General features: G+C 40.6%; 1 protein-coding gene and 1 pseudogene across 2 annotated transcripts in view; both read left to right on the top strand.

Annotated features, from left to right (window-relative positions):
* The window catches only part of YES1 (YES proto-oncogene 1, Src family tyrosine kinase), a 90384-nt gene that overhangs the window by 15817 nt on the left and 48692 nt on the right, over positions 1–25875 (top strand). The window contains exon 2 of one of the 2 annotated variants that reach the window (XM_074383709.1): positions 14917–15038. The exons of the other annotated variant lie outside the window; for it this stretch is intronic. The gene's annotated coding sequence lies outside the window, so the exon portion shown is untranslated. The remainder of the gene's footprint in view (positions 1–14916; positions 15039–25875) is intronic. 2 annotated transcript variants of the gene reach the window in all.
* On the top strand, positions 991–1133 carry LOC120361760 (U1 spliceosomal RNA; annotated as a pseudogene).

The following is a 25875-nucleotide window of genomic DNA, read 5'->3' as shown; positions in this document are numbered from 1 at the left end:
CGATGGTATCTTAATTCAGGCTACAATATTGGTATAAAGCAACTGGTTAGTCCAACACCTTCTGGAAATGTGTTTCTTAAAGCAGAGCATCTGACTAATTTAATTTTATGTTTGAGGTTGTAAAACTATAAAGATATTTGCTATTTTGAACTTAATTAGGATCAGTAGAAAAAAAAGCTAGTGATATGCAAATTCTAAAAAGAACCTTTGGAGATAGGAGCCATGTCATCTTGGGTTTATATTAAAAGTAGCAGGAAAGACAGTTCTGGATTTTAAGATGTGTGCACTAGACTTTAGGAAACATTGGAAAACCAGTAAGAGTGAGGCTTGTGATTCTAATGGATAGTGTGCCCCCTGAAGGAGTGAAAAGTCTTAAAATGCCCCAAACTACTTATATGAAAGGTTAGGAAGCACAGTGGTGGGAAGGACGGCAGGCAGAGTAAAACAGGTATTATATGTCCATTTACATAGCACTTCTAGTGACTGAGAAAAGATACTAGCTAGCCATATCAAAGAATTTGGTGAGGGTAGTAGCAGGTAGAAATTAGGGTGGAGCTAAAGCTACACCCCCAGAGCATCTTCTCACCATCTCCCCTTTTCCCCAATCCCACCCCATCAGTCACTCCAACGGGGTCTTAGTTTTTGTTTTGTTTTGTTTTTTTGTTTTAATGCATAGGCTGTAAGTCAGAAGGAGGAACTCATAAAACATGTCAAGTAGAAGAGAGGGTCGTGAACCTCTTAGGATGTTGTCAGAGGATGGATAGTATTTTTACAATGACCGATGTTTAAGAAAAGGAAAAACAATATTGATGATTCTTAGAGATAAACTTATAGCTAGAGTACAAAGTCATGAATCTACAGCTCAGGAAACTTGACGTAATAGGTGACACAGAACACCTAGTATATTTCCGTTTAATCTGCTCACTTCTGTATCAAGAAGTTGTTCTTTAAATTAGAAAAACTAGAACAAACAAAAAGACAATAGATAATATACTTATCTGGCAGGGGATATACCATGACCATGAAGGTGGTTCCCAGGGTGAGGCTCATCCATTGCACTCTGGTTGTGTTGACCCCTGTGATTTCCCCAAATGCAGAATTTGTAGTAGTGAGGGACTATGTGGTTTCCCCTGTCATTTGTCAAGTAAGAGATCATAGTGTGAAGTTTATGATATTAAAAACAAATAATAAGAAAATAGAGTCCTCTAGCTTTAAATATTTCAAGTCTCTAGGTCTAGAAGAATTATATCCCAAGGTTCTGAAAGACATTTCTGATACTTCCAGGGTCCTACCAGTAAGAGAGAAATCATGGAGACAGGTAGATATCCCAGAAAAATGATTAGATGATACCTTAAAGGGTGAATATTAATAAATGAAGACACTGAAAGTTGCCTTTGATTCCTAACAAAATTTTTTAAAAGTTTGTTAAATACATGTTTGTTTTCATTTATAAGCAGTTGGAAGACTGTAAAGAAGTAATTTTTAGCAGTTGTTTAGTAGTGCTGTAAGAGTTTAAGTAAATGCTGCATATGGGTCATTGTCAGTGATACTTTCTTGTGTTGGTGAGTGGTCAGACCTGATAAGCTTAGTTTCCTTCTAACAGTATGGCTCAGTGATTGCTTTTCTACCTGTGTTTTGTTTTTGTTTTTTTTTTTTTTACTCTTTTCATGATAAAGTTTTCTAATGGCATGATAGGTGTTGCATTTTCTTTTTGGTGATAAACAGAGCGGGGGATATTAGTGGGTTTAAAGCTCTTTTTATATTTTACCAGTGTTTTTAGGAGGATTGACTGAACATCATTTTATTTTTGTTATATATATGAAGATATCTTAAAATTATTTTAATTTGGTTTTTCAATTGAAGGCCATATACATCTCTCCTTGTGGTGAAATGCTTGCTCATAACTTTTGCCAGTTTTGCTATTGAGATATTTGTCTTTTTCTTATAGATTTTTAGGGACTCTTCAATATATTATAGATGTTCGTTCTTTCTTTGTCTTTGTGTTACAATGACTTTTTCCATGCCTGTGCATAATTTATGTTCCTTCTATAACTTTTGGAATTTGTGTTTCAAGAATATTTTCTCCACTTGAAGATGATGTTAAAAATTCTACTTAGAAGTTTTTGTTTTGTTTTATCTTACAAAGTCATTTAGCTCTTTACTTTGGATTTTATGTATGTTGTGAGATAAGTATTCTTTTTTTTCCCCTCAGATGATATACCTCACTAGTGCTAGTTATTAAATCTATCTTCACACTGGTTCAAAATGCCACCTTTTAGCATTTACAAATTCTTTTTATTCTTGGGCCTGTTTCTGGGCTCTCTATATTTTTGATGGATTTAATTGTTTATTTCTATGCCAATACCGCATAGCTTGATGCTGCTGATTATAGCCATGATAACAACAGCAACTAATGTGTATTGATAATTGACTGTGTGACAGTTCCTCTTATAAATATTTTAACATACTTAGCTAACTCATTTCTCACAAAACCGTCAAGAATTAGATATTCTTAATATCTTTATTTTAACACATAAAGAAATAGTCTTCACGAGGTTAAATTTACTCAGATTACAAGGAACTCCAGAGCCTGTACTTTTAACCATGAGGTTGTGATTCCTAGAAGGACAAATTTCCTGTTTTCCTTCTCAAAACTTTCTCAGCTATTCATATGCATTCACTTTTTCATATAAACTTCATTGTGATTTTGATTTAATGTTACTTAGATTTATATGGGAAGGATGGGCATCTTTATAATGTATCTTCTAAAAATAAATGATGTGTTTAGTTTTTGAGATTGTCTTTTATATCCCGATTTTATTTTCTTTTTATATATATTTTTTATATTTTAAAAATTAAAAAGAAAGAGTTTCACCATGTTGGCCAGGCTGGTCTTGAACTCCTGACCTCAGGTGACCCGCCTGCCTCGGCCTTCCAAAGTGCTGAGATTACAGGTGTGAGCCACCACACCCAGGCCCAATTTTATTTTCTTACATAGACTCTGAACATTTGTTTTACTTTATCATTGTGTGTGTGTGTGTGTGTGTGTTTTGAGATGGAGTCTCACTCTGTCATTCAGGCTGGAGTGCAGTGGCACGATCTTGGCTCACTGCAACCTCCACCTCCTGGGTGCAAGCGATTCTCCTGCCTAAGCCTCCTGAGTAGCTGGGATTACAGACACCCACCACCATGCCCGGCTAATTTTTGTATTTTTAGTAGAGATGGGGTTTGACCATGTTGGTTAGGCTGGTCTTGAACTCCTGACTTCATAATTCGCCCACCTCGGCCTCCCAAAGTGCTGGGACTGCAGACATGAGCCACCTCTCCCGGCTGTTTTTTTGTTTCTCTTTTTGTTCTGACTTTAAGTTCTGGGATACCTGTGCTGAATGTGCAGATTTGTTACATAGGTATACATCTGCCATGGTGGTTTGCTGCACCTATCAACCCGTCATCTAGGTTTTAAGCCTTGCATGCATTAGGTATTTGTCCTAATGTTCTCCTTCCCCTTTCCCCCCACCTTCCAGCAGACCCCGGTACATGATGTTTCCCTTCCTGTGTCCATGTGTTCTCATTGTTCAGCACCCACTTATGAGTGCAAACATTCAGTGTTTGGTTTTCTGTTCCTGTGTTAGTTTGCTGAAAGGCATTCAGCTTCATCCATGTCCCCGCAAAGGACATGAACTGATTCTTTTTTATGGCTGCATAGTATTCTATGGTGTATATGTGCCACTAGTCTATCGTTGGTGGGCATTTGGGTTAGTTCCAAGTCTTTGCTATTGTAAATAATGCTGCAGGTTTATTTAGAAATAATTTCAAAATTACAGAATTGTAAGAGTAGCACAAAGACCTCCTGGATACCCTCCACCCAGATTTACCAATTGTTAACATTTTGTCACATTTCCTTTATGTTTCCCTCCTTGGGTACGTGTGTATGTGTGTCCCCACCACCACCATTTGAGAGTTAATTGCGAGCATCATATCTCAGTATCCTTAAATATTTCAATATGTATTTCCTAAAGCAAGGATATTTTCATATACAACTGTAGTACAGTTACTGAATTCAAGAAGTTCAACATCACTATAATACAGTTACCTAATTTCCAGTTGTGTATTGAATTACGTTCCCCAAAAGGGTCCTAACCCTCAGTAGCTGTGAATGGGAACTTATTTGGAAATAGCATCTTTGTGGTACAATTAAGTTACATTGAAGTTATTCTCAATTAGGGTGGACTCTAATCCAATATGAGTGGCGTCCTTATAAGAGGAAAAACACACGTGGGACAGGTGTGGTGGCTCATGCCTGTAATCCCAGCACTTTGTGAGTATGGGGCCAAGGCGGGTGGATTACTTGAGGTCAGGTGTTTGAAACTAGCCTGACCAACATGGTGAAACCTCGTCTCTACTAAAAATACAAAATTTAGCTGGGCATTGTGGCACACACCTGTAATACCAGCTACTTAGGGAGCTGAAGCATGAGAATGGCTTGAACCTGGGAGGTGGAGGTTACACTGAGCAGAAACTCTGTATGCCGTGCACGCTAGCCTGGGCAACAGAGTGAGACTGTCAAAAAAAAAAAAAAAAACACTCCACATGTGAAGACAGACACCCGAAGAGAATGCCATGTGACAACAGAGGCAGAGATTGGTGTGATGCAGCTGTGAGCCAGGAGCAGGACGGATTGCCAGCTAACATCAGAAGCTAGAATAAGGCAAGGAGGAATTGTATCCAGAGTTTCAGGAGGAGCACAGCCTTGCTGACACCTTAATTTTGGACATTCTGCCTCCAGAACTATGAGATAATAAATTTGTTGTTTTAAGCCATTTTTTTCTGCAGCAGCCCTAGTGGGGGAATGATAAAGGAAAGGTGATGAGGAAACTAATACAGTAGTCCATACATTTTTCCAGTTGTCCTTTATAACAAAAACCCAAAATCCAATCTAGAAATACGTGTTGCACTTATTTGTCATGTTTCTTTAGTCTCCTTTAATCTGAACAGTTCTTCAGTGTTTATCTTTCATGATACTGAGATATATATATATATATATATATATATATATGTATATTTATATATACATATACATATATATATATAATTTTTTTTTTTTTTTTTTGAGACAGAGTCTAGCTCTGTCACCTAGGCTGGAGTGCAGTGGCAACTCACTGCAAATTTCACCTCCCTGATTCAAGCCATTCTCGTGCCTCAGCCTCCCAGGTAGCTGGGATTACAGGCATGTGCCACCATGCCCAGCTAATTTTTTTTTTTTGGTATGGAGTCTTGCACTGTCGCCCAGGGTGTGGTGCAGTGGCATTATCTCAGCTCACTGTAATCTCTACCTTATGGGTTCAAGCAGTTCTCCTCCTTCAGCCTCCCGAGTAGCTGGGACTACAGGTGTGTGCCACCACGCCCAGCTAATTTTTTTGTATTTTTAGTAGAGACGGGGTTTCACCGTATTGGCCAGGATGGTCTCGATCTCCTGACCTCGTGATTTGCTCACCTCAGCCTCCCAAAGTGATGGGATTACAGGCATGAGCCACCATGCCTGGCCGACACTGATATTTTTTAAAAATTAGACTACTGGTTTTGTATAGTGTACATCAGTGAAGATTTGTTTGCTATTTCCTCATGATTCAGTTTAGATTATGATTTGATGCAGGAGTACCACTTAAAGGCTATTATGTTCTTTCAGAGTACAACACATCAGGAGGCATGCTGTGTTAGTCCTACTATTGACAATATTAACTTGATTACTTAGTTGAGTGATGTCTGTCAGGTTTCTTCACTGTAAAATTAGCATTTCTCTCTTTTTAAACAAATTATAGATAGGGAAACAGTTTTCACTTTCATTGATGATTCCTTGGCTGAATTAATTATTGCAGTAAGAGTTGTAAAATAATACTTTTCTAGCTCTCATATTCCAAGTTTATTAGTTGGGTTTCTTTAAGAGAGAACCTTTCTGTCCTCATTTATTTATTATCAGAGTGACTTATGGAGTATCTTAGTCAACTAGTTGTAATCTGTTAGTGTCACCATTATTTTTTGATGCTCAAATTCTTTATTTGGTCAGCAAAAGCCTCTTGAAGCTAGTTTCTATGTACTTTTGATAGATCCCCATCATTTACTGAGTACTACTTTATAACTACTTTTGGTCTATTAAAAAGCTACTTATTAATATATTTTTGTAACTGCTCTATAGAAGTCTGTGTCTGATAGCTTTTCAGTTTATTCTCTTACGTTTTTTGTATAAGGGATCATGCAGGTCAGACACAGTGGCTCACACCTTTTAATCTCAGAGCTTCGGGAGACTGAGGTGGGAGGATCAAATTTTTCCCTAACTTGAGCCCCAAGGTCTACGTGGCTATATATGATCCCCAGTACAGGGAGAATTTCAAACTCTTGAGCCCAGGAGTCTGAGACCAGCCTGAGGAATTTAGTTGAGACCCCATTTCTGCAAAAAATTAAAAACTTAGCTGAGCGTGGTGGCACATGCCTGTAGCCCTAGCTACTCAGGAAGCTGAGATGGGAGGATTGCTTAAGACCAGGAGTTTGAGGCTGTAGTGAACTATGATCATGCCACTGCACTTTAGTCTAGGTGACAGATTGAAACCTCATCTCAAATAATAATTACAACGAACCTTTTTTGTTTTTGTTTTTGTTTTTTTTTGAGATGGAGTTTCGCTCTTGTTACCCAGGCTGGAGTGCAATGTGCAATGGCGCAATCTCGGCTCACCACAACCTCCAACTCCTGGGTTCAGACAATTCTCCTGCCTCAGCCTCCTGAGTAGCTGGGATTACAGGCACGCACCACCATGCCCAGCTAATTTTTTGTATTTTTAGTAGAGACGGGGTTTCACCATGTTGACCAGGATGGTCTCAATCTCTTGACCTCGTGAGCCACCGCGCCCGGCGTTACAACGAACCTTAATAAGACTATTTCTCATGTTTGCCATTGAGCTGTGATGCCAGGGTTGACTTGAATTTTAGCTGTAGATATATAATATTATGAAAGGATTCTTCTATTTCTAGTTCATAAGAGTTATTTTATTAAAAAGGAGGGGTGGTTGTTGATTGAAGCTTTTTTACCTTGGCTTTTATTGAAATAAATAGCTTTTCTGCTTTTTCTTTTTAAAAATAGAGACAGGGTCTCACTGTATTGCCCAGGCTGATCTTGAACTCCTGGCCTCAAGCAATGCTCCCTTCTCAGCCTTCCAAAGTGCTGGGATTACAGGTTTGAGCCACTATACCTGGCCTCTTTTTCTCTCTCTCTCCCTGTCTCTTCCCCCCCTCCCCCACCTTCCCCTTCCCCCCTACTCTCTTTCTTTAAAAGAGATGGTTCTCACTATGCTCCTGAGACTGGAGTACAGTGGCTATTCACAGGCGTGATCATGGCATGCTGCAGCCTTGAATTCCTGGCCTCAGGTGTCCTCCTGCCTCAGCCTCCTGAGTAGTTGGGACTACAGGTGTGTGCAACTGCACCTGACTTCTTTATTTTTTTTAACCTGAACCCAAAATGATCAATGTGCCTTATTTTTATTTATTTATTTATTTATTTATTTATTTATTTATTTATTTATTTATTTTTGAGACGGAGTTTTTTGCTCTTGTTACCCAGGCTGGAGTGCAATGGCACGATCTCGGCTCACCGCAACCTCCGCCTCCTGGGTTCAGGCAATTCTCCTGCCTCGACCTCCTGAGTAGCTGGGATTACAGGCACGCGCCACCATGCCCAGCTAATTTTTTGTATTTTTAGTAGAGACGGGTTTCACCATGTTGACCAGGATGGTCTTGATCTCTTGACCTTGTGATCCACCCACCTCGGCTTCCCAAAGTGCTGGGATTACAGGCTTGAGCCACCGCGCCCGGCCTATTTATTTATTTTTTGAGATGAAGTCTCACTCTGTTATCCAGGCTGGAGTACAGTGGCATGATCTCAGCTCACTGCACCCTCTGCCTTCCAGGTTCAGGTGATTCTCCTGCCTCAGCCTCCAGAGTAGCTGGGATTATAGGTTCGTGCCACCATGCTTGGCTACACTTCCTTATTTTTTAATATGATGAATTAATATTATTAATATTAATAGACCCTAAAATGAAACCATTCTTACTTCCTGAGAATACACTGTTTTTTTTTTATTAGGAAAGCCTAGAATAGTAGTTATGAACACTGTCCATTGTAATAGATGAGCACTTGAAATGTGGCTAGTCCAAATTGTGATTTACTGTAAGTGTAGAATACAGACCAGATTTTTTTTTTCTTTTCTTTTTTTTTTCTTTTTTGAGATAGCGTTTTGCTCTTGTCACCCAGGCTAGAGTGCAATGGCACGATCTCAGTTCACTGCAGCCTCTGCTTCCTGGGTTCAAGCAATTCTCCTGTCTCAGCCTCCCAGATAGCTGGGCTCACAGGTGAATGTCAATACCTCCTGCTCATTTCTGTATTTTTAGTAGAGATGGGATTTGACCATGTTGGCCAGACTGATCTCAAACTCCTGACCTGAAGTGATCCACCTGCCTTGGCCTCCCAAAGTGCTAGGATTATAGGCATGAGCCACTGTGCCCGGCCCAATACACACTAGATTAATAAGGTAAAAAGAATCTAGAATTTTTCAACTATTAAATATTAATTGCAGGTTGATAATGTTTTTGATATGTTAGGTTTAATAAGATATTAAAATTAATATCTGTTCTACTTAAATCTGGCTACTAGAAAATTTAAAATTGCATATGTGGCTTATATTTGTGGTTTGCATTATATTTCTATTGAACGGTACTGTTCTGGAGCCACACTGCCTGAGAGTGTCTTTGACCTTACACTAGTTACCTAATCTCTGTGCCTTAGTTTCCTCATCTCTAAGGGGTGAGTGAAAATAGTCCTTAACTGAAAGGGTGCTAGTTATAAGGATTAAATGGGTAAGTGTACACAGGAGTACTTAGGATAGTATTTAGCACGTAGCAACCACCTAATGTTATCTGTTACTATTCACATCTTAAAGATCCCACCTTTCAACACTGTTGCGTTGGAGGTTAAGCTTCCAGCACGTGAACTTTGGGGACATACTCAAACCATAGAATAGAGTATCATCTGAACAGGCTGGTTATAATGCCAACCACAGCCCTATGACCAGGACTCAATGCTTCTCTCTCCTTCCAGCTACTTAGAACAAGCCCATCTTTACTTGTTCCTCTTTCTCCTCCTAACACTTAGTATTATATACTTCAGAAGTTTGGTAAGGAAAGGGGAAAATGGTGTCTCTTATTGGCTTGTTTCCTTTTAAGACCTATTTAGGGGCCGGGCGTGGTGGCTCACACCTGTAATCCAAGCACTTTGGAGGCCAAGGAGGGCAGATCACCTGAGGTCGGGAGTTCAAGATCAGCCTAACCAATATGGTGAAACCCCGTCTTAAAAAAAATAAATAAATAAAATAAAAGACCTGTTTAGATGGATGAGTTGTTAACTCCAGTGACTCAGGCACTTTGTTATACTTTGAAAGTTAATAATTTCCACCAGTGTCCAACATTTTGGCTTGGGCCACACATAAAATACAGTAACACTGGCCAGGCACAGTGGCTCACACCTGTAATCCCAGCACTTTGGGAGGCCGAGGCAGGCAGTTCATGGGGTCCAGAGATGAAGACCATCCTGGCCAACATGGTGAAACCCCATCTCTCCTGAAAATACAAAAATTGGCTGGGCACGGTGGCACGTGCCTGTTGTCCCAGCTACTCTGGAGGCTGAGGCAGAAGAATCACTTGAACCCGGGAATTGAAGGTTGCAGTGAGCCGAGATCGTGCCATTGCATTTCAGCGTGGAGACAGAGTGAGACTCCATCTCAAAACAAAACAAAAAAAATCAATAACACTAACAATGACTGATTAGGTTAAAAAAACAACTGTGCATAATTTTTGTGATATCCACCACCACAGATAAGCAAAATCGTCCTCACATTCAAAGGGTTGAACACCTGTGATTCTCCTAATTTAATTAAGTTATGTTGCTTAGTATGGAAGCATACTGACTCTCTGAACCCTAACACATGAGCATTTTTATAATATACTGATTGTAAGCATGGATACTGTGGTAGGCAGTATCTTGTCTCCCCAAAGATGTTCATGTTCTGTGAATTCTCAGAACCTGTGACTATATTAGGTTACATGGTAAAGAGGAGTTAGAGTTTCAGATAGACTTAAGGTTCCTAATCAACTGATTTTAAAATAGGGAGTTTATCCTAACTTATCCAGGTAGGCCCAATAGAGTAACAATGGTTTTTTGTTTTGTTTTGTTTTGTTTGAGAAATCGAGTCTTGCTCTGTCACCAGGCTGGAGTGCAGTGGCGTGATCATGGCTCACTGCAATCTCTGCCTCCTGGGTTCAGGTGATTCTCCTGCCTCAGCCTCCCGAGTAGCTGGGACTACAGGCATGTGCCACCATGCCTGGCCAATTTTTGTATTTTTAGTAGAGACCGGTTTTCACCATGTTGATGGTCTCTGTCTCTTGACCTTGTGATCCACCCACCTCAGCCTCCCAAAGTGCTGGGATTACAGGCGTGAGCCACCACAACCAGCCGTAACATTGGTTTTTAAGAGTGGAAGAGAAAAGCAGGAAAGTCAAAGAAATGTCACAACAAAGCAGCATCAGAAAGAGACAACATTCCAGGCCTTAAAAGTGGAAGGAATCTGTGAGCCAAGGAATGTGAGCAGCCCCCACAAGCTAGAAAGGGCAAGAACTGATTTTCTCTTTGAATCTTGAGAAGGAAATGCAGTCCTGCTGACACCTTGATTTTAGCCCAGTGACACCAGTGTCAGACTTCTGAACTGTAAGTTAAGTATGTTTGTATTGTTTTAAGCCGATAAATTTGTGGTAATCTGTTGTAGCAGCAATAATTAATGGACACTGAGATGAGATGTTCTGAGTTCATTCTCAGCTTCTGGCTCTGTAACTTACTAGTTTTGTGACACAGAACCAAAACCTATTTAACCTCTCCGGCCTCAGTTTCCTCATCTGTAAAGCAGGGATAATAACACATATCTTCAGTGGTTATTGCCTGGATTAAATAATTTATTGCATCCAGTGTACACACTTACATACATCTTTCTTTTTTTTTTTGGAAGGAGTTTTTGCTCTTGTTGCCCAGGCTGGAGTGCAATGGCACAATCTCGGCTCACTGCAACCTCCACCTCCTGAGTTCAAGCAATTCTTCTGTCTCAGCCTCCTGAGTAACTGGGATTACAGGCACTCACCACAATTCCTGGCTAATTTTTTTGTATTTTTGTTAGTGACAGAGTTTCACTCTGTTTGTTGGTCAGGCTGGTCTTGAACTTCTGACCTCAGGTGATCCACCTGCCTCGGCCTCCCAAAGTGCTGGGGTTACAGGTATGAGTCACCATGCCCGGCATATACATTTTTATTATTTACATTTTAATATGGTGAGCTTATAGAAAATTTGTAATGAAAAAAAATTGAATTTTTCATCTTAATTCTTATTAAAATATAAGAAATTAGAAATATATAGTAACTGTCCCATGGACATTTAAAATTACAAGAAAAGTTTGGCCATATATGTGACAAGATGTGTCTTTACACTGAGCATTTTTTTTGCCAGTATGAAATTTGACTGGGAAAATTGTATCAATATTGTGCCTATTTTGTTTAATATAGGAAATGGATTTTTTCCATTATCCTCCAAAGAAAAAAACTTTCAGTGTTTATTGTATGTTACAAATATTAATAAAATGAGAAATTAATGAGCCGGGCATGTTGGCTTACGCCTGTAATCCCAGCACTTTGGGAAGCCAAAGGTGGGTGGATCACCTGATGTCAGGTATTCAAGACCAGCCTGGCCAACATGGCAAAAAACCCTGTTTCTACTAAAAATACAAAAATTAGCTGGACATGATGGTGGTTACCTGTAATTCCAGCTACTTGGGTAGCTGAGGCAGGAGAATCACTTGAACCTGGGAGGTGGAGATTGCATTGAGCTGAGATCATGCCATTGCACTCTAGCCTGGGCAACAAGAGCGAAACTCCATCTCAAAAAAAAAAAAAAAAAAAAAAAAGAAAAATTAATAATACATGTAGAAGCTTAGAAAAATCTGTTGGGGGTAGTGAATTGGAAGCAGATATGCTACAGCTTATGGGTTTCTTACTTTTTTTAAATCCCTTTTTGCAGGGGAGAGGGTGGGGGGGCAGAGTCTCCCTGTGTTGCCCAGGCAGGAGTGCAGTGTGCAGTCTTAACTCACTGTAACCTCCGTATCCCAGGTTCAAGTGATTCTCCTGCCTCAGCCTTTTGAGTAGCTAGGATTATAGGCACCCGCCACCATGCTCAGTTTTTTTGAAACTCCATCTCAAAAAAAAAGAAGGAAAAAAAAATTAATGATATGTGTAGAAACTTAGAAAAATCTGTTGGGGGTAGGGAATTGGAAGAAGATATGCTACGGCTTACGGATTTGTTACTTTTTTTTTTTTTTGAGACGGAGTTTCGCTCTTGTTACCCAGGCTGGAGTGCAATGGCGCGATCTCGGCTCACCGCAACCTCCGCCTCCTGGGTTCAGGCAATTCTCCTGCCTCAGCCTCCTAAGTAGCTCGGATTACAGGCATGTGCCACCATGCCCAGCTAATCTTTTTTTTGTATTTTTAGTAGAGACGGGGTTTCACCATATTGACCAAGACGGTCTCGATCTCTTGACCTCGTGATCCACCCGCCTCGGCCTCCCGAAGTGCTGGGATTAAAGGCTTGAGCCACCGCGCCCGGCCAAGATTTCTTACTTTTTTATTCTGTTTTTTTTTGAAAGGGGGGCAGAGTCTCGCTGTGTTGCCCAGGCAGGAGTGCAGTGTGTGCTTTTAACTCACTGCAACCTCCATATCCCAGGTTCAAGTGATTTTCGTACCTCAGCCTTCCGAGTAGCTAGGATTATAGGCGCCCACCACCATGCCCAGCATTTTAAAAATATTTTTAGTAGAGATGGGGTTTCACCATGTTGGCCAGGCTGGTCCCAAACTTCTGACTTCAGGTGATCCACCTACCTCAGCATCCCAGAGTGCTGGGATTAAAGGTGTGAGCCACTGTGCCCGGCTGATACCTCTGGTTTATGTTAAGGAGTTTGGACTTTATATTGGGAGAAATAGGAGGCTGGATAATCAAAGGCTCATAATCAGGCTTTCTTTTCTAGAGAACACAAATATTTTTCACATTACAGCCAGGAAGGATTGGAGAACTAACAGTATAGAAGGATGGAAGTCAGTTAAGGAGGCTTTTGCAATAATCTGGACACTAAATAATTAGTAGTCAAGGGAAGTAGTAATTAGTTGGGGGGAAAATGGAAGAATTTCAGAGATTACAGGGCAATATGGTCAAGTCCTTGTGACAGTTGGCCATACCGGGCATGGGGGAGGGTGTCTTAGTCCGTTTTCAGAATACTTGAAACTGGGTAATTTATAAAGAAAAGGAATTTATTTCTTACAGTTCTGGAGGCAGAGAAGTCCAAGGTCAAGGGGCCACATCTGGGAAGGGCTTTCTTGCTGGTAGGACTCTTGTCTACTTAGGTGGTGCAGGGTATCATATGGTGAGGAGGCTGAGTGTTGTGCTAAGCTCAGATCTCTCTTCCTGTTATAAAGCCACCAGTTGTACTCCCATGATGACCTCTACCCTTTATTAATCCATGCATGAATTAAGTTATTAATAAGGGCAGAGCTCTCATGATCCAATCACTTCTTTTTTTGTTTGTTTGTTTGTTTGTTTGTTTTTGAGATGGAGTTTCGCTCTTGTTACCCAGGCTGGAGTGCAATGGCGTGATCTCGGCTCACCGCAACCTCCGCCTCCTGGGTTCAGGCAATTCTCCTGCCTCAGCCTCCTGAGTAGCTGGGATTACAGGCACGCACCACCATGCCCAGCTAATTTTTTGTATTTTTAGTAGAGACGGGGTTTCACCATGTTGACCAGGATGGTCTCGATCTCTTGACCTCATGATCCACCCGCCTCAGTCTCCCAAAGTGCTGGGATTACAGGCTTGAGCCACCACGCCTGGCGATCCAATCACTTCTTAAAGGCATCCCTCTCAATACTGTCTCACTGGGTATTAAGTTTGTGTTTTTGTTTTGGAGACAGAGTCTCACTCCGTCATCCAAGCTGGAGTGCAGAGTACAATGGCAAGATATTGGACCTCCACCTCCCCACTTCAAGCGATTCTTCTGCCTCAGCCTTCTAAGTAGCAGGTGTGTGCCACGATGCCCAGCTAATTATTGTATTTTTAGTAGAGACAAGGTTTCACCATGTTGGTCATGCTGGTCTCGAACTCCTGACCTCAGGTGATCCACTGCCTCAGCCTCCCAAAGCCTTCCACACCGGAATTACAGGTGTGAGCTACCACCCCCAGCCTGTTTAGTCTTTCTTAAAGAGATTTAAGGGAAAAAAAAATGACTACATACATTGTTATAGAAACAATTGGATGGTGTTTTAAGGTTTAAAACCCCAATTAAAGAAGAGTACATGCAGTGCCTGAGGCGCATTTAATTGACATAAGGATTTGAAAGTGGCATATAATTGTTTACTGTGATTTGCTGGTCAAAAATCTTGACAAAAGACTGGAAGTAACGTGTGAAAATCTGAGAGAATAAAGATTCTTGAGATAGGTGTATCATCAGCTTATTTTTTGAGTTGAGTGGATTTGTAGAGGGCATGATGCATAATAGTACTTCACAGGTGCCTTGCTACCAACGAACTGCCTTTAATAATTGCCTGAGGTGGCTGAAGGTAATTTATTACCTGAGATCTTCATGATTCAGGTCTGATCTGTGTTGAATATATATTTTTTTAAATCTTGAGGTAATTTGTAAGTTATTTTTGTTACTATAATGTATAACAAAGATATTAAGTATTCTCTACATTTTTCTTTTCTTTTCTTTTCTTTTTTTTTTTTTTTTTCTTTTAAGACAGAGTCTCACTTTGTTGCCCAGGCTGGAGGGCGGTGGTGCAATCATATCTCACTGCAGCCTTGACCTCCCAGGCTCAAGCTGTCCTCTCACCTCAGCCTTCTGAGTAGCTGGAATTACAGGTGCGTACCACCATGCCTGACTAATTTGCAAATTTTTGGTTGAGGTGGGGTGTCCTTATGTTGCCCAGGCTGGTCTTGGACTCCTGGACTCAAGTGATCCTCCCACCTCAGCCTCTCATAGTGCTGGGATTAGCCACTGCACCCAACCATACAGTTCATACACACACACACACACACACACACACACACACATATATATTTATATATTTTTTTTTTAATTGCATTTTAGGTTCTTGGGTACATGTAAAGAACATGCAGGATTGTTGCATAGGTACATACATGGCAATGTGGACTGCTGCCTCCATCCCCATCACCTATATCTGGCATTTCTCCCCATGTTATCTGCCCCTAACTCCCTACCCACTGCTGTCCCTCCCATAGTCCCCCCACAACAGACTTCAGTCTGTGATGCCCCCTCCCTGTGTCTATGTGTTCTCATTGTTCAACATCCACCTATGAGTGAGAACATGCGGTGTTTGATTTTCTGTTCTTGTGTCTGTTTGCTGAGAATGATGGTTTCCAGATTTATCTATGTCCCTACAAAAGACACACATTCATCGTTTTTTATGGCTGCATAGTTTTTCATGATGTATATGTGCCACATTTTCCCTGTCCAGTTTATCAACAATGGGCATTTGGGTTGGTTCCAAGTGTTTGCTATTGTAAACAGTGCTGCAGTGGACATACATATGCATGTGTCCTTACAATAGAATGACTTATAATCCTTTGGATATATACCCAGTGATGGGATTGCTGGGTCAAATGGAATTTCTATTTCTAGGTCCTAGAGGAATCACCGCACTGTTTTCCACAATGGTTGAACTAATTTACACTCCCACCAACAGTGTAAAAGTGTTCCTATATCTCCACATCCTCTCCAGCATCTGTTGTCTCTGGATTTTTTAATGATTGCCATTCTAAGTGGCATGAAATGGTATCTCAATGTGGTTTTGATTCGCATTTCTCTCATGACCAGTGATGATGAGCATTTTTGCATATGTTTGTTGGCTTCATATATGACTTCTTTTGAAACGTGCCTGTTCATATCTTTTGCCCACTTTTGAATGGGTTTGTTTGTTTGTTTGTTTGTTTGTTTTTGAGATGGAGTTTCACTCTTGTTACCCAGGCTGGTGTGCAATGGCGCGATCTCGGCTCACCGCAACCTCCAACTCCTGGGTTCAGGCAATTCTCCTGCCTCAGCCTCCTGAGTAGCTGGGATTACAGGCATACGCCACCATGCCCAGCTAATGTTTTGTATTTTTAGTAGAGACGAGGTTTCACCATGTTGACCAGGATGGTCTCGATCTCTTGACCTCGTGATCCACCCACCTCAACCTCCCAAAGTGCTGGGATTACAGGCTTGAGCCACCGCGCCCAGCGGGTTTGTTTGTTTTTTCCTTGTAAATCCGTTTTAGTTATTTATAGATTTTGGATATAAGTCCTTTGTCAGATGGGTAGATTGCAAAACTTTATTCCCATTCTGTTGGTTGCCAGTTCACTCTGATGATTGTTTCTTTTGCTGTGCAGAAGCTCTGGAGTTTAATTAGATCCGATTTGTCTATTTTGGCTTTTGTTGCCAATGCTTTTGGCATTTTGGTCATGAAGTCCTTGCCTATGCCTATGTCCTGAATGGTTTTGCCTAGCTTCTAAGGTTTTTATGGTGTTAGGTCTTAGTTTAAGTCTTTAATCCATCTGGAGTTAATTTTAGTGTAAGGTATCAGGAAGGGGTCCAGTTTCCGCTTTCTGCACATGGCTAGCCAATTTTCCCAGCACCATTTGTTAAACAGGGAATCCTTTCCCCATTGCTTGTTTTTGTGAGGTTTGTCAAAGACCAGATGGTTATAGATGTGTGGCGTTGCCTCCCAGGCCTCTGTTCTGTTCCATTGGTCTATATCTCTGTTTTGGTACCAGTACCATGCTGTGTTGATTACTATAGCCTTGTAGTATAGTTTGAAGTCAGGTAGTGTGCTGCCTCCAGCTTTGTTCTTTTTGCTTAGAATTGACTTGGCTATGTGGGCTCTCTTTTGGTTCCATAGGAATTTTAAGGTGGTTTCTTCCAGTTCTGTGAAGAAGGTCATTGGTAGTTGATGGGGATAGCATTGAATCTATAAATTACTTTGGGCAGTATGGCCATTTTCATGATACTGATTCTTTCTAACCATGAGCATGGAATGTTTCTCCATCTGTTTGTGTCCTCTCTTATTTCGTTGAGCAGTGGTTTGTAGTTCTCTTTAAAGAGGTCCTTTATGTCCTTTGTTAGTTGTATTCCTAGGTATTTTATTCTCTTTGTAGCAATTGTGAATGGCAGTTCATTCTTGAGTTGGCTCTCTTTAAGTCTGTTACTGGTATATAGGAATGCTTGTGCTTTATGCACATTGATTTTTTATCCTGATACTTTGCTGAAGTTGCTTAACAGTTTCAGGAGATTTTGGGCTGAGACATAGGGTCTTCTAAATATACAATCAAATAGAGACAATTTGGCTACCTCCTTTGCTAATTGAATACCCTTTGTTTCTTTTTCTTGCCCGATTGCTCTGGCTAGAACTTCCAGTACTATATTGAATAGGAGTGGTGAGAGAGAGCATCCTTGTCTAGTGCCAGATTTCAAAGGGAATGCTTCCAGTGTTTGCTCATTCAGTATGATATTGGCTGTGCGTTTGTCGTAAATAGCTTTTATTATTTTGAGATACATTCCGTCAATACCTAGTTTATTGAGAGTTTTTAGCATAAAGGGCTGTTGAATTTTGTCAAAGGCCTTCTCTGCATCTGTTGAGATAAACGTGGTTTTTGTCTTTGGTTCTGTTTATGTGGTGAATTACATTTATAGACTCGCATATGTTGAACCAGCCTTGCATCCCTGGATGAAGCCTACTCAATTGTGATGGATAAGCTTTTTGATGTGCTGTTGCCATCAGTTTGCTAGTATTTTATTGAAGATTTTTGCATATATGTTCATCATGGATATTGGCCTGAAGTTTTCTTTTCTTGTTGAGTCTCTTCCAGGTTTTGGTATCAGGATAATGTTGGTCTCATAAAATGATTTGGGAAGGATTCCCTTTTTTTGGATTGTTTGGAATAGTTTCAGAAGGATTGGTATCAACTCCTCTTTGTATGTCTGGTAGAATTTGGCTGTGAACCCATTGGTCCTGGGCTTTTTTTGGTTGGTAAGCTATTAATTGCTGTCTCAACTTCAGCCCTTGTTATTGGTCTATTCAGGGTTTCGAATTCTTGCTGGTTTAGGCTTGGGAGGGTGTAAGTGTCCAGGAATTTATCCATTTCTTATGTGCATAGAGTTGTTTGTGGTAATCTCTGTTGGTGGTTTGTATTTCTATGGAATCCGTGGTGATATCCCCTTTATCATTTTTTATTGCATCTATTTATTATTTTCTCTTTTCTTTTTTATTAATCTGGCTAGTGGTCTATTTTATTGATCTTTTCAAAAAACCAGCTCCTCAATTTATTGATTTTTTTGAAGGGTTTTTTGTGTCTCTGTCTCTTTCAGTTCTGCCCTGATCTTAGTTATTTCTTGTCTTCTGCTAGCTTTCGAGTTTTTTTGATTTTGCTCCTCTAGCTCTTTCAGTTTTGATGATAGGGTGTTGATTTTAGATCTTTCCTTGCTTCTCATGTGGGCATTTATTGCTATAAATTTTCCTATAAAAACATTCAAGAGCCAATTGTTCAGCTTCCAAGAAGTTGTGCGGTTCTGAGTTCGTTTCTGAATTCTAAGTTCTAATTTGATGGCACTATGGTCTGAGAGACTGTTAAGATTTCCGTTCTTTTGTATTTGGTGAGGAGTGATTTACTTCCAATTATGTGGTCAATTTTAGAGTGGGTGTGATGTGGTACTGAGAAGAATGTATATTCTATGAATTTGAGGTGGAGAGTTCTGTAAATGTCTGTTAGGTTTGCTTGGTCTAGGTCTGAGTTCAGTTCCTGTATATCCTTGTTAATTTTCTGTCTCGTTGATCTGTCTAATATTGACAGTGGAGTGTTAAAGTCTCTCACTATTATTGTGTGGGAGTCTAAGTCTCTTTGTAGGTCATTAAGAACTTGCTTTGGCCAGGCGCGGTGGCTCAAGCCTGTAATCCCAGCACTTTGGGAGGCCGAGGCGGGTGGATCATGAGGTCAAGAGATCGAGACCATCCTGGTCAACATGGTGAAATTCCGTCTCTACTAAAAATACTAAAAATTAGTTGGGCATGGTGGCGCGTGCCTGTAATCCCAGCTACTCAGGAGGCTGAGGCAGGAGAAATGCTTGAACCCAGGAGGCGGAGGTTGCGGTGAGCCGAGATCGCGCCATTGCACTCCAGCCTGGGTAACAAGAGTGAAACTCTGCCTCAAAAAACATAAAAGAACTTGCTTTATTTATGTATCTGGGTGCTCCTGTATTGGGTGCGTATATATTTAGGATTGTTAGCTCTTCTTGTTGCATTGATCCTTTTACCATTATGTAATGCCCTTCTTTGTCTCTTTTGATCTTTGTTGGTTTAAAGTCTGTTTTATCAGAGACTAGGATTGCAACTCCTGCTTTTTTTTGCTCTCCATTTGCTTGGTAGATCTTCCTCCATCCCTTTATTTTGAGCCTGTGTGTATCCTTGCATATGAGATGGGTTTCCTGGATACAGCACACCGATGAGTTTTGACTTTTTATCCAATTTGCCAGTCTGTGTCTTTTGATTGGGGCATTTAGTCCATTTGCATTTAAGGTTAATATTGTTATGTGTGAATTTGATCCTGCCGTTTTGATGCTAGCTGGTTGTTTTGTCCATTAGTTGATGCAGTTTCTTCGTTGTATCGATGCTCTTTACCATTTGATACATTTTTGGAGTGGCTGCTACTGGTCATTCCTTTCTATGTTTAGTGCTTCTTTCAGGAGCTCTTGTAAAGCCGACTTGGTGGTGATGAAATCTCTGAGCAATTGCTTGTTCATTAAGGATTTTATTTCTCCTTTGCTTATGAAGCTTAGTTTGGCTGGATATGAAATTTTAGGTTGAAAGTTCTTTTCTTTAAGGATGTTGAATATTGGCCCCCACTCTCTGCTGGCTTATAGGGTTTCTGCCGAGACATCCGCTGTGAAGACTCACACTCTAATGGGCTTCCCTTGGTGGATAACCCAACCTTTCTGTCTGGTTGCCTTTAGCATTTTTTCCTTCATTTCAACCCTGGTGAATCTGATAATTATGTGCCTTGGGGTTGTTCTTCTTGAGGAATATTTTTGTGGTGGTCTCTGTATTTCCTGGACTTGAATGTTGGCCTGCCTTGCTAGGTTGGGTAAGTTCTCCTGGTTAATACCCTGAAGAGTGTTTTCCAGCTTGGATTCATTCTCTCCATCACAATTCAGGTACACCTATTAAATGTAGATTAAGTCTTTTCACATAATCCTATTTTTTTTGTTCATTTCTTTTTACTCTCTTTTCTCTAATTTTGCCTCTCATTTTATTTCACTGAGTTGATCTTCAGTCTCTGATATCCTTTCTTCTGCTTGGTCGATTCGGCTATGAAAACTTGTCTATGCTTCACGAAGTTCTCGTGTTATGTTTTTCAGCTCCACCAATTCATTTATATTCCTCTCTAAGCTGTTTATTTTCATTAGCATTTCATCAAACCTTTTTTTAAGGTTCTTAGTTTCTTTGCATTGGGTTAGAACATGTTCTTTTAGCTCAGAGAAGTTTGTTATTCCCCACCTTCTGAAGCCTGTTCCTGTCAATTCATCAGACTCATTCTCCATCCAGCTGTGTTCCCTTGCTGGTGAGGAGTTGTGATCCCATGGAGGAGGAAAGGCGCTCTGGTTTTGGGTGTTTTCATCATTTTTGCCCTGATTTCTTCCCATCTTTGGATTTGTCTACCTGTGGTCTTTGTGGTTGGTGACTTTCAGATGGGGTCTCTGAGTGGACATCCTTTTTGTTGCTAATGAAATTATTTCTTTCTGTTTTTTAGTTTTCCTTCTAACAGTCAGGCCCCCTTGCTGTAGGACTGCTGGAGGTCCACTCCAGACCCTGCTTGCCTGGGGATCACCTGCAGCGGCTGCAGAACGGTAACGGTTGCTGCCAGTTTCTTCTTCTGTTATCTTTGTCCCACCAGATGTCATCCTGAGCTCTCCTTTATGAGGTGTCTCTTTGGTTATACAGAGGTCTGGGAGCTGCTTGAGGAGACAGTCTGTCTTTTATAGGAGCTCAAGTGCTGAGCTGTGAGCTCTTGTTCTGTTCAGAGCTGCTGGGTAGGTATGTTTAACTCTGCTGCTGCAGAAGTCATAACCACCTTTTTTTCCCAGGTGCTCTGTCCCAGGAAGATGGGGTTGTATTTATAAATTCCTGTCATTCTGCTGCCTTTTTCCCAAGATGCCCTGCCCAGGGAGGAGATAGCCTAGACACAGTCTGCCAGCAGAGGCATTGCTGAGCTGCTGTGGGCTCTGCCCAGCTGCTGTGTGAACTTCCTTGCAGTTTTGTTCATAGGAGTATAGTTAGAACTGCCTTGGTAATGGCTGTCTGCCTCAGTATCAGCAGACTGCCTAGGTAATGGTGGACTGCCTCTGCCTCGGTAGTGGTGGACTGCCTCAGTAATGGTGGACACCCTTTCCCCCACCGAGGTGGACTGTCCTGGGTTCAGCTGTGCTTGCTGTGAAACTCTCAATCCAGAGCATTTTGGATTAATGGTCTTTGTGGGGGTGGGACCAGCCAAGCCAAATCACCTGATTCCCTGTTTCAGCCCCCTTTTTTCAGTTAAACGGGCGACTCTGTCTCCCAGGCATTCCAGTTACCAGTTGAAACAGCGCCCAGATTTGTGTGATTTGTGTGTGTGTGTGTGGAGACCCACTGTGCCGGCTGAAACAGCCGTGCTGGAGACTCATGGTGCTTTTCCACCCGGGAATCCACTGGTCTGTGGGCAGTAAAAATTCATTTGGAAATGTGGTGATTACTCACCCTATGTGTTTTCACTGGGAACTGCAATCCAGAGCTGTTCCTATTCGGCCATCTTGGATCCTCCCCCACAATTCTTTACTTATTCTTTACATCAGGCTCTTCTCATGACTGATCCTATGTCAGACTTTATTAAAGAAACCACAAGTTTCCAGGAATTGAGAAGGAGTTGGCTTACTTTTCTTTATGATCAATTGTTTGTATATTTAAAGGGCAAAAAAAAGAAAAGGGAAGATGGCAAAAAATTGCTACCATTACCGAGCCCTACAAGATAAGTTTTCCATTGCTAACATTTCTTTTCCCCTTTGACTCTTGGAAAATTAGGTTCTTTGTTTGCTTTTACAAGACAAAGTGCACGCCCTTTAGTAGTCTGCTGCTTCCTTCTCTCTGCCTATGTTTTCTCTCTTAAGTTCCTGCCTATCCTTTGTGCTTTATGCCAAAGGGAGGAGATTTAAAAATGAAAGTTAGAGAAAAATCGTTGACTATGTTTGTGGCCTGTAGAACACTGTGACCTATGGAAGTTGTTCATGTTTTATGAAGTTAGTCTGTACATTTATTTTTCTATGATTTCTTAAACTGGTATGTAAATTGGAGCTATTTTGGTAAAATGCCCAACTAGGGCTTTTCCCCCCAACGAGACAGACCAGGCAATGTCACAATTGGTTAGCTTATTAGAATTTGTTTATAGAAATAATGTACATTAAATTTTTTAAGAAGTTCAGATGTGTGCCATAGGTTGAGCAGTGCAGCTGGCTGTAAATAATATCATGTTTGTTACATTTCAAAAGGGCTAATATTTAATAACTTACCAATGAACAAAGAATGTTATATACAGGGCTTTCCTAACAATTGTTTGGGTAGTAGAAAGAATTCAGTCTAGAAGTCAGAAAACCTGGTTCCCTAGTTTTTCCTACTTTTACTCTCATCTCCTTGAGCAAACCATGTAATAACCTCCCTCCATTTCAGTTTGTTCAAATGTAAAATGTAGAAATTATACCTACTTATCCTGGTAATATATTGGGATTATTTTTGGATCGAATAATAATAACAAAGAGCTTTGGAGACCTAAAGCACTGTCAAAGTGTAAAATTTTATTAAAAGCAAAATACTTCAATGTAACACATTGAACAACATAATGTGTGTGTACAACATAATGTGTTAGCTGTTAATGATTGAACCAGATACATTATAAACTTATTTCAAATTGTTATAGCTTTACCAAATATACTGCTCTAAAGTAGGTTCTGATATAGGTAATTCCTTTTTAAATTATTTTTTTATTTTTATTTTTTGAGCCAGAGTCTTGCTCTGTTGCCCAGGCTGGAGTATAGTGGTGCGATCTCAGCTCATTGCAGCCTCCGCCTCCTGGGTTCAAGTGATGCTCCTGCCTCAGCCTCCTGAGTAGCTGGGATTATAGGCATACACCACCCTGCCTGGGTAATTTTTGTAGTTTTAGTAAAGACAGGGTTTTACCATGTTGGCAGGCTGGTCTTGAACTCCTGACCTCAAGTGATCATCCCACCTCGGCTTCCCAAAGTGCTGGATTACAGGCCAGTGCATCTGGCCTGATATAGGTAATTCTGATAGATGACCACCTAATAGTAAGTTGAAATTTTTTTATACAACTTATGGAGTTGGTAAGTTATGAAATAGTTGTAAAACCTACAAGAAATATTTCTAGAATTTTTGTTAGGCTTGGCTTTTTGGAGGAGGGAGGAATATAAATGTCAGGCAGGTTGTTGGATAGAATTAATCAGAATCAAGTTATAATTCAGTGATTTATTTTTTCAACAAAAATTAAATGAATGTCCTTATATGCCTGTGTAAAGCAATTAGTGCTAAGTAGAAGGAAATATAAGATCCTTGAGTCATAGGCTCTGTTTCCTGTTGCTGTTTTGGCCTCCTCCCCTTCTTTTTCTTCTATATTGTACTTCACCAGCACCAAACTAGTTAAGACTTAAAACCCTACTTTGTTCCGTTCCCTCTTGTTTATGAGCTTTTGAACATCCTGCTGCCTCTGCTTCAAAGATAATTTCTAGAACAAAAGAACAAAAAAAATTTTTTTTGCCCCCTGATTTTTGTGGTTAATGTCTAATTGGCCTTTTTGTTTTTTTTAACCACAAATAGGTGTTTTGGAAGATTAGTAGATGATAGGGAAAGTGTATTAGAAAAGTAAGTTAGGGAAGTTAACCTGGAATGCCTGGCTAAGGGTTGAGGTTTTATTCCATAGGTAGTAGGAAGCCACTGACAGAAGTATCCAGGAGATTGTTACAGACAGAGTTCTACTTTATAAAGATTATTAGGCAGTCAATATTTTAGGACCTTCTTGGGTTGGATTGGAGGTTAGGAATTGCCGTATGTTGTCAGATTATGAATTAGAATTGTAGAAACAGGTGTGATTGGATCTGAAAACAAACAGCCAAGCATTCATTCATGTAAAAAAAAATTTTTTTTTTGAGATGGAGTCTTGCTCTGTCACCTAGGCTGGAATGCAGTGGCGTGATCTTGGTTCACTGCAACCTCCACCTCCTGGGGTCAAGCAATTCCCCTGCCTCAGCCTCCCAAATAGCTGGGATTACAGGTGTATGCCACCACACTTGGCTAAGTTTTTTTTGTATTTTTAGTAGAGACGGGGTTTCACTGAGTTGGCCAGGCTTGTCTTGAACTCCTCACCTCAGGCAGTAGGCCCGCCTCAGCCTCCCAAAGTGCTAGGATTACAGACGTGAGCCACCATGCCCAGCCTCTTATAAAAATAATTTATTATTGCTGTTTGTTTGTTTGTTTGTTTGTTTGAGATGGAGTTTCACTCTTGTTGCCCAGGCTGGAGTGCAGTGGCACAATCTCCACTCATTGCAACCTCTGCCTCCTAGATTCAAGCAATTTTCCTGCTTCAGCCTCCTGAGTCGCTGGGATTATAGGCGCCCACTACCACGCCCAGCTAATTTTTTGTATTTTTAGTAGAGATGAAGTTTGATTATGTTGGCAGGCTGGTTTTGAACTCCTGACCTCAGGTGATCCACCTGCCTCAGCTTCCCAAAGTGCTGGGATTATAGGGTGAGCCACTGCACCCGACCCCTATTAATGCTTTTTATGTTTCAGGCTGTCTTCTAGGTTCTGGGGATACAGGAGTAAATGCACTAAATCCTACTCCAATATGCAGAAAATTAAAGAATGCCTTACAAGTCAATAAGAAAAGGACAGACAAGACAACCCTATAGAAAAATGGATAAGTGTCTTGAACACAGACCTTTCACAAAACAGAATGGCCCGTAAACACATGTAAAGGTGCCACTTCATTAGTAATTATGAACGTAAAATTAAAATCACAATGAGAGACTCCACACCCACCAGAACAGATACATTTTAAAAGATTGCATGGTGGCATACACCTATAATCTCAGCTACACAGGAGGCTGAGGCACGAGAATCATTTGAACCCCGGAAGTAGAGGTTGCAGTGAGCCAAGAATGCATCATTGCATTCCAGCCTGGGTGACGGAGGGAGACTCCGTCTCAAAAACAAACACACAAAAGATCAAATATACCAAGTTATTGATGATGTAAAGCAATGATAACTCTCATACTCACTGGTGAGAGTATAAACTGGTATATCCACTCTGGAAAACTGTTCAGCAGTGGAAACACTTTGACCCAGCATCTATTGCAAGATGTATGTCCAGTAGAATATGCATACATGTGTACCAAGAGAGGGCTCAGGAATGTTCAGTGCTGTCATTATTATAGCAAAAAAATGGAAACAATTAATATCCCTTACCTATGGTATATTCATGTAAAAGAATGCTACACAGCATTGAAAACAAAGTACAGCTATTCCTGATAATATAGATGAGTCTCACAAGCATCTAATGCTGCTTGTTGGCAGCTGCCACCTGTCTGGCGATTCTGTCCAGAAATGAAAGA

This window comes from Saimiri boliviensis, chromosome 13 (genome assembly GCF_048565385.1).
Source record: "Saimiri boliviensis isolate mSaiBol1 chromosome 13, mSaiBol1.pri, whole genome shotgun sequence".
Lineage (NCBI taxonomy): Eukaryota > Metazoa > Chordata > Mammalia > Primates > Cebidae > Saimiri > Saimiri boliviensis.
Note: the sequence above shows the minus strand (reverse complement) of the source record. Positions and strands in the feature narration are given on the sequence as shown.